Source organism: Protopterus annectens, chromosome 3.part0 (assembly GCF_019279795.1).
Source record: "Protopterus annectens isolate FY-2018-M chromosome 3.part0, PAN1.0, whole genome shotgun sequence".
Classification (NCBI taxonomy): domain Eukaryota; kingdom Metazoa; phylum Chordata; order Ceratodontiformes; family Protopteridae; genus Protopterus; species Protopterus annectens.
This window is the reverse complement of record NC_056731.1, coordinates 804,739,566-804,751,756: the sequence shown is the minus strand read 5'-3', so window position 1 is coordinate 804,751,756 and position 12,191 is coordinate 804,739,566.

The window sequence follows — 12,191 nt, the reverse complement described above, 5'->3', positions numbered from 1 at the left end:
TACCGGTGAACTGGCGACTAGCTTAGGAGAAGCGTCGTCGGCAACTTTGGACCTAGGTGGCCTGTCTCTGTCTTTATCTTTGCATTTTTTCAGAATGTCAGTAGTTGGGTGGCTTACCAAAGACATATTTGGATAATTGAACCGAGTACCAAAAATATTTAGAAGTGAAAATGTACCGATGATGACTAGTTTGTGGTTTAAATAAGGCACAAATCTGACAGCGAGGTACGTCGTGGTCAGGGCCTAGGCAAGGAATACATTACGAATGAAAATCTTTATGAGGTATTTGCTTTCCACAAGAAATACAATTATTGACTTTTACTGACATTGGTTTAGAGCAAGCAAAAGTTTCCCCAATGGGGTACTTAGCTTTAGTTGAAGACTTCGGTTCTGAAACTTGAAAACAAAAATTTCAGGAGTCGGCCGACCGGCACTTGCAAACTTCTTCTGCTTTGGGCACCGCACGGCAAGAAAGACTGATGTAATGGCGTCGGCTACATGCTTTATACCCTTGACTACCTGATGTCTCAGAAGATGAGACTGCTTTGATAATCAGGCCGACTGAGGGCTACTGCAAGCAGATAACCCAAATGTGATGACTGCAACAGAGAAACACGAAGAACAGCCAAGAAGAGCACACTGCCTACATGGACTTACTGGAATCACTCTCTGTACAACCCAGCACCTTAGTCATGGGTGATTTCAACTATCTTTCTATCAACTGGGGGATATATACGAGCACAAACATGCTCTGGAACAGACAGCCTGCACCCCCACAAAGGGCTCAAGTCCTAGACACAGTACTCACCAACATAGGGAATCACTACTCTCCCCCCACCACCACCATGTGATGCTTTCACTGGTAAGATTGGACCATAAAACTGACCCATTCAAAGTAACTACTGGACCTGACACCTCCACAGAAAAAAAAAATAAAGAACTTTTCCAAAACTAACTTCAGACCACTAAGTGATGATGTAAAAAGATTTAAATCTCCCCACTCACAGACAACAATGATTCCTATGCAGAGGTGTACTCAGATACCCTGTACAAGCACTTAACCAGCTGCATAGACTTGGAAGTACCTGACTGGATCGAAACCAGGTCTTCCCCCCAAAAAAAACAAGCCATCCTGATGGATCTCAAGTATAAACACGTTATATAACAAGAGGAAGAAAAGGATATCTAAGAATAAGTGGAATTGACACAGCAGAGGAAAAATTCCCTCCTCAGCTTGAATAAGTAAATCAGAAATCCTGTGAATGCCTCTAAAGCTAAGTATGAAGCTAAAATAGCATCCCTAGCTAAGGAAAATCATAAGGCATTTTTTAATTATGCCCAAAACCTAAAAGGGAGTTTCCAGCTTTGCTGACAGATTAGGTGCAAACTTCACCCCTCTGTCTCCACTGGCCATACCCCAAAGCATACCCGATATTAGTCCTTTACCTAATATTTCTAGAGATGATCCCTGCGGTAGTGGTGCTGCAGTAGCGCTGTCGCCTCACAGCAAGACGTTGTCCCGTTCGATTCTCAGCTAGAGCATCTTCTGTGTGGAGGCATGCGTGAATGACCGTGTCTTCGTTGAAGGTTGTGCATCAGGGCTGGTAACTCGGCACATAAAAATCCACTACCAAACATTAGCGGACCGGAGTTCTGCTGTGGCGACCCCTAACCAGGATAAGCCGAAAGACACAACAACAACAACCTAGTATCTCTAGAGATCAGGTCTTATCTGTGTTCTCCATGGCCAAAAACATGGCCTCAATGGGACGAAATAACATCCCAGGATGTTTATTAAGCAATCTAAAACAGGACCCAGCAGATCCACTTAGCGCTCTCTTTAGCCATAGCCTGAGAACTGGCTTTGTTCCAGCAGAGTGGAGAACAGCAAAAGTAATCCCCTTGCACAAACGGTGGCCATCAACAGACTCTGGGAAATATAAACTCATAAGTCTAGCCAGTCACAACTGCAAGTCCATGGAAAAAAATCATCACGGACCTTATCAACAAGGACATGGGCAATCTTCAAACTCTAGACCCAATTCAGTTTGGTTTCATTAAGGGTAGATCATGCTTATTAAACCTGGTGGACTTCTTCGAGAAAGTTACCAAAGCCCTGGATGAAGGTAAGACAGTGCATACAACCTAACTTGACCTGGCCAATGCTTTTGACACAACTCCCCACTTGGTTCTACTTTAGAAGAGCGAAATACCACATACCCGACTTTCATAATGCTGAGATGACTTAACCGACAACTGCATTTCAACAGTCTCTTGGAACACGGACTGAAAACTCCAGGTAAGTAACCCCTTGGCCAACATGTTGAACTTTGCCCTTTATCCCCACTGTACTGCGATCTCAGGCCTGGTATATTTAGCTTGGGGGGGGGGGGGAGAGAAGCTCCTCCACATGGTTGGGTTTAATTTGCTTCGGTTTTAAATTATTTTGCAGTATGGCCAAGTGGTTATTTACCTGGAGTTTTCAGTCAGTGTTCTGAGAGGTCATTGAAACGTGGCTGTCAGTTAAGTCGTCTCAGCATTATGAAAGTTAGTATGTGGTATTTCACTCTTCTAAATTAGACCTCCCCCCCACACTCAGGAATCACTAAAATATTTTCTCAGTTAGGGATTAACCCTTACATCAGTAGATGGATAGCCAATTGGCTCACCGACAGAACACATACTGTTCAAATTTTTGAATCCACCTCTACCATTAGAACAGTCACCAATGGTGTACCACAAGGTTCTGGGCTGGGTCCTTTACTGTTCAGACTCTACTTCTTGGAAGTCTAGGCTAAATTAGATGGCCTTTGGCTTACCAAGTTCATTGATGATTCCAAATTGGGTGCAATCACTGAACCCCCCCCCCCCCGCAATGTTAACATACTACAAAAAGGGCAAACCAGATAAATGACTGGTGTCAAAGCCATGGTCTAAAACTAAACTAAACACAAAAAAGAGCATTAAAATATTCCCTTTGGCAAAGTAGAATTCCCTGCTAACTACAGTATTGCAACACCGCCCGTAAGCTCAAACCCAGTGGTGCGAGACCTATGAACACTGGTAGCTGGCAATCTGAACTTCGACCACCAAGTATCCTCTGTGGTAAGGAAAGCATTCTATGTTGCGCACCTCATAAGTGATGACATCGCATCCAGGTCTAAGAATGTTAAAGCCCCACTGTACTCAACCCTCATCTGACCACTAATAAAGTACAATGCTCCTTTTTGCATGCAACTCAACAGACATCCACAGCAGCTGGAGAGACCACAGAGATTCTTCACCAAGAAAATAGAGGGCCTCCAAACCATGATGTACGTAGAGATAATAAAAGCCGTGTCATTGTACTCTGTATAACATAGGCTGCTGAAAGGAGATTTGTGCCTGGCCTACAGGGCAGTCTCCGACACTGCCCTGATAGATATGCTTCACATACACAAATCTAACGGCACAAGAGTCACTCGCTCTAGAGATCTTAAACTAACCTGTGACATTACATTACATTCTACTGTATATTTTTTTACTACATTGTACTGCAATATTATAATTCCACTTGCTTTGATATACTGTGGAGCTTTTATGGACTTTAGCCAATTTTGCCTCATTGTATATTCTTAACTATATTGCACTTCAATCTTGTAATTTCTCCTGCTTACTAACATTATAGAGCTTTTCTCCCCAGGTCTCCTCTGAAAAAGGGCTTTTGCTCAGTCAGACAGTCCTGGTCAACAAATGTCAAATAAATAAAATAATTAACGGAACATGCTGAAGAGACAAATATGTCTCCCAGAGACTACCGCTCCTTTGGAACAAACTTCCAATTCATGTGAAGCAGAACTCCTCACTGATCCTATTCAGGTGCAACCTGGACAAATGGATGGGGGACCGCAAATTCACCCAAGGGGTGGCACCCATGCCCCTCATTGACAGGGGGACTTGGTGTTGACCATAGACTAGCTCTGCAAAATCCATTCACTTAAGGACAAATGGGGCAATTTGGGATTAACATGCCTAGGCTTGTAAGGGCTCTACAACCGCTAGCCTAGTAACCTCTTATGAACCTACGAACCTCCTAAGTTAAATATACCAACCCCATGGCTGTATGACAAACACAGGGAACTGAAAAGCCCAAATATTTTGAACGACTGCCATCACTTTACTAGAAATTGCAGAAGCAATGATTTTCAGAGGTATACAGCAACCAATAAGCTTTAAATTCTGAAACTGTACTTCACAAGTTGCATCAATATCTACAATTTCTGGTTAAGAGACAAAATAAGGGGATGGTACTATATCAGAAAGCAGAGACATGAGCTGAGCTAATGTATCAAGCAGAGGCCAAAACAAAACACAGTAAAACCTAAAGGTACCATCCCAGATGTTTTATTTCAATATATTGTTTTTAAGGTTATAGTCTCTTCTTGCAAAACACTACATGAAAATTCCTGATAAAAATACTAACTTATGGACATGGAAGCGTGCCTGGATGACTGATAGTCAACAGCAAAATTAAGCCTACCTTACTGCACAGGAGGCTGCAAGGAGCACTTTTAGCTAACATTAAAGACTGAAACAATAATAGTTTCACAAATTTTAATCATACTTTGATTTAGGAATGCTGTCCATTCATGGCATTGTATTAGAAACCCAAAAGACTTGGAGAAATTAAACCGACAAAGGACTAGTTACAAATGAGATATGCTTTTACAACTTAGAAGTTTTACATTTATGTAGCAGATATGAATATTATGTAAACTGTGACACAAATATTAATCAGAGTTTGATTTTCTGTAGCACGTGTGTGTGTGTGTGTGTGTGTGTGTGTGTGTGTGTGTGTGTGTGTATATATATATATATATATATATATATATATATATATAAAATATATAGGGTGTTACCTATATTGTGCATTTTGTTGTAACACTGACATTTTTCTTGCAACAATATGTACCTAAATATGACTGTAGCTCCTGATAACCACACACAACAGGCCAATTAAATCCAAGCCAAAATTACCTTAATTAAAAGACTGTAGATCCGCTACAATGTAACTGGTTTGTGTCTTGTAAAATTACTGTAATCAAAACATAGGTTCATAGGTAGGTACTACGCTATTGGCCCAAGGGCCTAAGTAAGCCTAGCCAACAAGGTTCCTTGGCTTACGCCATCCAAGAAAGTTAATTTCCTGTGCTCCTGTCGAGCAGAGCCACAATAGTGATCCCTGGGGTGTATTTCTTATTTCCCATCCACTCATCAAGATTTTTCTTGAAGAGTGCTAATGAGGAACATTGCTTGACATAGATGGGTAGCTTGTTCCAGAGTATAGGAAGTCTCTGGGACAGGAATCTATCCCTCCAGCATGTCCTGCTTATTGTGGTGACAAGGTTTAGGTCCCTAGCGCATGTAGCTCGGAGGGATTGGGATTTCTTTAGGTGTAGCATGTCCAACAGCTCTGGGTTTAACACAGCTTTATATGTTAGGCAGAGATGTCCTCAGAGTAGGAGATATGCTACAGAGTAAAGCTGGAGTTATTTGAGATGGTCAGTGTACAGCATCTGTTTGAGGCCAGTAATAATCTTTGTGAGGTACTTCTGTGGCCTTTCCAACTACTGCAGATGTCTTGTGAGGTACATTCCAAAAGTGGCGTTGTTCTCTATAATGGGTCTAATGAGTGCCGAATAGAGGAGAACAATGACCTCTTTTTTCCTGGATGAGAACCCTTTTGTGATGAGGTATGCCACATAGAAGGATTTCCTGACTACTGTGGTGATGTGATTATCAAAGGAGAGACTACTGTCCACCTGGGTCCTATGGTCTCTTAGCATACATTTGGCATTAAGTAGACTGCCGTTTATGTGGTAGTTCAAGGGTACAAAGTTTTTACCAAAGGGGACGACAATGCACTTTTCGGCATTGAGCTTAAGGCCATGCCTGTGACACCAGGCATCTGTCTCAGTGAGGCACTTCTGTAGGATGTCCACATCATTTGGGGACTCGACTATGGCTCCTAGTTTGCAGTCATCTGCGAACTTTGTTAGCCTGTACTTCAGAGAAGTAGATACCAAACAGGAGAGGTCCCAGAACTGAACCCTGTAGTACTCCACTTGTCACTGGTTTGAAGTCAGATTTGGAGTCTGCAACTTTTACAGTGTGGGTTCTGTCAGTGACCCAGTTAGCAACCCATCTTGTGATGTAGGGATTTATACCTAGTTTAGTGAGTTTAGCTGTAACTCCAGAATAGGGGATGGTGTCAAAAGCCTTGGCAAAGTCAGGATAGGCTGTGTGAACCACCTTACCCTCATCTACAGCTTTGGTGACTGCCTCAAAGAAGTCGATCAGGTTCAGAAGGCATGATCTGCCTTTCACAAACCCAAACTGGGTGGGGTCCAGAGTTTGGAGGTTACCAATGCCTTTGTTTATGAGTTCCATGATGATATGTTCCATGGCCTTGCAGACCAGGCTCGTCAGGCTAATAGGGCGATAGTTTCCAGGATCAGTGGTGGCTCCCCGTTTGTGGAGTGGGATAACCAGGTTCCCAGGATCAGTGGTGGCTCCCCGTTTGTGGAGTGGGATAACTGTTGCTGTGCACCATTCAGTGGTTACAAAGCCTGATGTGAGACTATGATTGAGCATGGTGCTTAGGTGGGGAGCCAGTTCGTTCTGAAGTTCGTGTAAAATGCAGCCTGGGATGCTGTCCGGTCTCCATGGATGCTGTATTTTTTTTTTTTTTTTAGAAAGTGCAGCTTTTACTTGCATATATGTGATTACAGGGACTTTGCCCTCTTCCTGTATAGATATGGGCCCTTCAGGCGATGAGAGGGGGATAAAGTTAGCACTGAACCAATCTGCCAGGATGTTGGCAATATCAGTTGGTTCTGTAGTTTTCATGCCATTGTGCTATAACTCAGAGCAGATCTGGGTGTTGCCATTGAGATTCTTGACATGGCTATAGAATGCTTTGTGGTTGCTCTTAGAATCAGTGGCAACTTTGTTTCGTAGCTAGCTTTGGAGGATCTTATAAGAGATATCAGCTTCTTAATGAGGCTGACCAGGGAGCTCCTCCACTCATGGGATTTTACTCTCTTTTGCAACAGTTTCTTCCTTCTGTTGTACAGTTTGTTTATGACAGGGGACCACCAGATTGGCTTCCTTTTTTTTGGAGGATAGTGTCTTGGTTCTGTTTGGGATAGCACGATCCATGCAATCGTGTAACTGCTTATAGAGGGCATTTGTGTAAGATTCAGCAGTCGTAACTGTATTGTCCATTTGCATGGGTGTCATGAAGTTCGCCACTTCTGTCTGAAGAAGCATGAAGTTGGCTTTGGAGAAATTACTTTGGTTTCCTTAATGGTGGGTGGGGGTGGGATGCGGATATCTAGGGTGATTAGCTTATGGTCGGATCTGACCAACAGGGAGTTGATTTCATGTGTGGAACACCGGTCACTCATGTTGGTAATGACTAGGTCTACGATATTGTTGTCCCTGGTGGGGATGTGGATAAGTTGATCCAGGGCTTTGGAATTTATGAATTCCAGGAAGCGTTGAGCGAAGGAGTTGGTACATGAGTAGTTTTCCCAGTTAATGGTGGGGTAGTTGAAATCGCCCATTATTAGGGTGTTTGGTTGAACCCTAATATTTTCCAGTATATCAAGAAAAGAGGATTGGGAATCCTTGGGCATGGTGAGGGATCTGTAGCAAGCTACAATTTGGATTACAGTTTTGCCCAGAGTTAGCTGCACTTGGATAACCTCGGATGCATTATGCTGCGCAACTAGCCTGGAGGTGTGGATATCCTTAATGAATATGGACACACCTCCGTTTTTGGTTTTCTGGTCCAGGTTAGATGGCCGAAAAGTGTGGTACGAGTTATAGCCTGGTAATGCAGGGGGTGCTTTCTAGAGCCTTGAACCAGGTCTCAGTCACTGCACAGATATCGATGTTCTCCATTTTAAGGAGTAAATCGAGTGAGTGCATTTTGAGATTTAGACTTCTAGCATTGAGTAGCATTACCTTCAGTTTTTGCTTGCCTGTTCCTGTTATGGTGGTGAATTTGTCATTTGAACCTTGCCTAAAAAAGGCACTATAGGGGCGGCAAAAGCCTTAGCCAGTATCAGGAATCCCAGAGGTGACAGGTGCAGGCCATCTGTGGCAAAGCATTGTGGTCTGTCGACCAATGTCATCCCAAGCAGACAGATACTGGATCCCCTTAGAATGACACCAGAAACTTAGCCAATTGTTGAAGTCAATCATTTTGTCCTTGTACTGCAGTATCATTCTGGGCGATGTAAGGATGCTTCTCAGGGCTAGGGTCATACCTGCCTGAGCTACAAGATGAGAGAGCTCTTTCATGTCTCTTTTCATGTAGTCCAGGGAGGTACATCTCAGGTCATTCACACCAACATGGACAATGACAGAGTCATATTTGTACTTGTTGTGGAGTGACCTGAGTGCATGGGTTATGCGGCTGATCCTGGCACCCGACAGGTAGCTGACAGTAACCTTCTCCTTGTTTAGCCTTGTGAGTGGGACATCAGTGCGCCTGACTATAGTCACCTATGACTTGTTGGATACGTTGGTTTGCCTTATGGGCTGTGGTTTATTGGCACACTGAGTCTGTGGGCTATGTGTCACTTGGGTTGTGTTGGGGGATGGAGGTTGCTTGCGTTTCTGCTTTGGAGGTCTCTGCTGCTTGAGAAAATTATTATTGAGAGCCTCTGCGAATGTTTTTGTGTTTTTATATGTGGATTTTGGTGGTGTAGGTTTAGTGGCACTATGTGATGAGTGTGGTGTGGTGCAAGTGTTTACCTTCTCCTCTTGACTGTCAAGTTCAGTCTTAGTTGGAGAGAGCTTTACCTCCAGTTTGGCTAGATAAATGCATCTCTCACAGGCTGTAGTGTTGGGTGGTAGGAGGAGAGGGTTGTCTGTGAACATGAGGCAATTGCTACATTGCTTCAAGATGCTCAGATTCATCAGATAGACAGGAGAGAACACTGGGAGGTGACCCTTGGACATGCCTGAATAAAAAACTACTTTTGTCTAGACAAGTGAGGAAAGTGAGTATAAAAGATATTTTTCTCTAAGCAAGTGAGGAAAGTAAGTACAAAAACTGTGTTCATCTAGGTAAAGAGGAAGGTTGAGTGCTGTAGTAATTTGTAGTTTATTTAGTGCTAACAACAAGTTCTGAACAAGTGCTGAGCATGAATAAGCAAATTCAAGTGCTAAAACTAAGAATCTGTACCTGGATCTTGTGGTAGATAGGCTACCTAGTGCTTACCACTTCCACAGATAAGCTAGAATGCTTCCCTCCAACACAGAAAGGCTTGGGGGGGGGGGCTCAGAAGTTTACAAACAGTCTTGGATACAGCAAATCTGTATCTGGACTAGACTAGTTACAGGAAAGGTGGGAAACAAGCACAAAAGTGGACTTTTAAAGAACATTGAAAGAGATGGAAAAGCTGCCCAAACGGCCAATAAACTACAATTTCTGTGCCAGAAACTACTCTTGTGCAAACGATACAAGCGAGAAAGAAAAAATTAAAATATTTGAAAAAAAATAGAAGTTTTACATTTAACGCACAGCAATTTCTAAAAATGTTTCTTACCCTTCCAGTACAAGATGGTGATCGTAAAGGAGACAGCATAGGTGGAAGAGGTTTCACCCACTCTAGTATTTCTTGGACAGTTTGAAAACCGTTTTCTTGTTCCTCATCACAAACATTGTCAGACACATGTGGACTGTTACTATTTTCTGTCTTCTCTGACGGCAATTCTCCAAAGTTATCATTACAGATGACAGTGTCAGTATCACAGGGCTGTTGATCTTCTTCAAAAGATGGCTTATCTTCTTCAAAACTTGTATCTGTCTCCATATAATCCACTTCATTATCTTCAATCTCTGGGAGCACTGGAAGAAGTGGTAAGGGGACTGGTGCCTCTAAGTTCTCCACTGGGCTGCTACAACTTTGGCCAACATCAACATCAACAACATTTCTGTCCTGGATATTCAATGGTTCTAAAAAATAAAGAAATATATATATATTTTTAAATCTGCATTTGAAGCTTTAACTACGGTCTTTAAAATACTCTCTCTTTCTGTGACTACCTTTCTTTCTATCTCCAAGTGAAAGGAGAGAAGGATCTATTTCACTCTATTAATTTACTTTATATGTAGACTGTTACCATCTGTATGACCACTGACATGTACTGCCAACCAGTTTTGTATCATTTTAGTCTTATGGCAGAATTCCCCAAATACCTGTCAAAGCATACTTCTGCTTTACGGAAGGTAGGATGTTTGGGATTACTTCCTGAAGACCAGTATCTAGTCCAAAACTCAGGTCCCTGTGTCAGAAAGAGAAAAGGAAATCCAGTGGCTTCTGCAAACAATCACCCCTAGTGACATACGGTTACTAATTTGAAAAACATTTAATACAAACTGAAGATAAATGGACATCAAACGGTAAGTGCTTTTAGAAAGGCAGTGAGTAATAGTCTTCTAAAAATAATTTACATACAAGGTTTTACACAGAAGTCTATGCAGCATCACCAAATAAGTACATGTTTTATTAAGGTATCTGAATTTCACAAGCATGCATATTTTCTGCAGACATGCATTGACCAACCAGGTATAAAAAGGCAGTAAAAATTGGGTGAAAGTTCTTCAAGTCCCTCTACCAACTAGTATTATCACCAGCTATACTCTTACATTACATAATTAATAACATAAGATGAAATATCTTTCTATATGAAGTAAAGCTGGGTTTGAATCAACCAACTTGTTGAATTGTGGAGTTGCATGATTCTGACATAGTATGCATTCTGCTACTGCTTATCAGCAACATTTGAGATGCAACAGACATGCAGATATTGACCACAACAGTTTATCTCTAAGCGGACCATCTTCCACAAAGCTACAGCTTGTATACACTACTTAAGGGCCTTCTCCTCACTTTTCTTTCAGTCTCTACATCCCATGCAAGCATGTCACCTACCACAAAACATGGACAGTATGCTATACCCCAGTTATGAGTGTACACACCTGCAAAATAAAAAAAGGGGGTATTCTAAACTTCCTTTAACAAAGTGGTTGAAATGGCCTTCTACAATTAGGGCAAAAGAGGGAAAATAATGTGTGTTACTGCAGAAAGCCCTTTTGAAGAGCAGAAGACCTGCTAAGCACTTAAGTAATTGTTTATTTTTTTATTTATACATTTGTATACACAGGTTGCCCAGCTGGAATGAGTAGAAGCCAGGTAGTACAGCATGTCAAAATGATATGTTCAAGAGTTTTATAGGGGGCAAGTGGAGACTGGGGGAATAAAAGCAAAGTCTTCAGTATGACGCTCACTAGCAGGTAATAGCCTTAATCCTCTAAGCTAAATTGCTACAAATATCTACCATATATTATTTTAATGAATTTCTGCAGTTGATAAGTAGAAAAAAATTGCAAGCAGCATCATATATCCATGGTGTAGAAAGACAAAGCCCTGACTGAATACCTGATCCAGGACTGACCAGCGGTATGCATGCTGAAGGAGAAGCTGATGGGGGCTAGTTCTGGGAAGGGGGGCCAGAGGCTGCAAAGTCTACTGTCTTCAGTGATACCTAGTGATACCCAGTAGTGGGTGGATGCCATAGTATGTTGCAGGCTACTACTGTGTTGTAAATGCACACAGTAGTGTACTCACTGCACTAAAGCCAGGAATCTGCAGAGGTTTGCCTGTTCTGGAAAAACCCACTGCACTTCAAACACTGTAGCAGCAGCAGCTGCACGGTTTGGAAATTAAAGACAAAATTCCATGAACACTCTACCTCACTACAACTTAGGGGTATGAACTAGTTCAATGGCCTAGAAGCAATTAGTCTCCATCCTTAAATCTGGGAGGCCCTGGACTGCCACAAAGCCAAAACGACAGGTCACTGGGATGAAGAGAGGCTTTGAGATACAGAGGTTATGATGGCAGCTATTATGCACATGGACCAAAATGTCCAAATGGCTGCCTGGATGAAGGTCTCTCTGGACAGATAGAGATAGGCTAATGGTCAGCAGGCAAGGGGATGGACATAGTGAAAAAAAGAATCCAAAGCAGTACTTAAATAACTTTTGTGGAAGGCACGCACAAGAAAAGCTCAAAACATTAGAGTGAATGGGGCAGACTCCTGAAACATCAAGGTGTCTAAGGAGGCTTGAC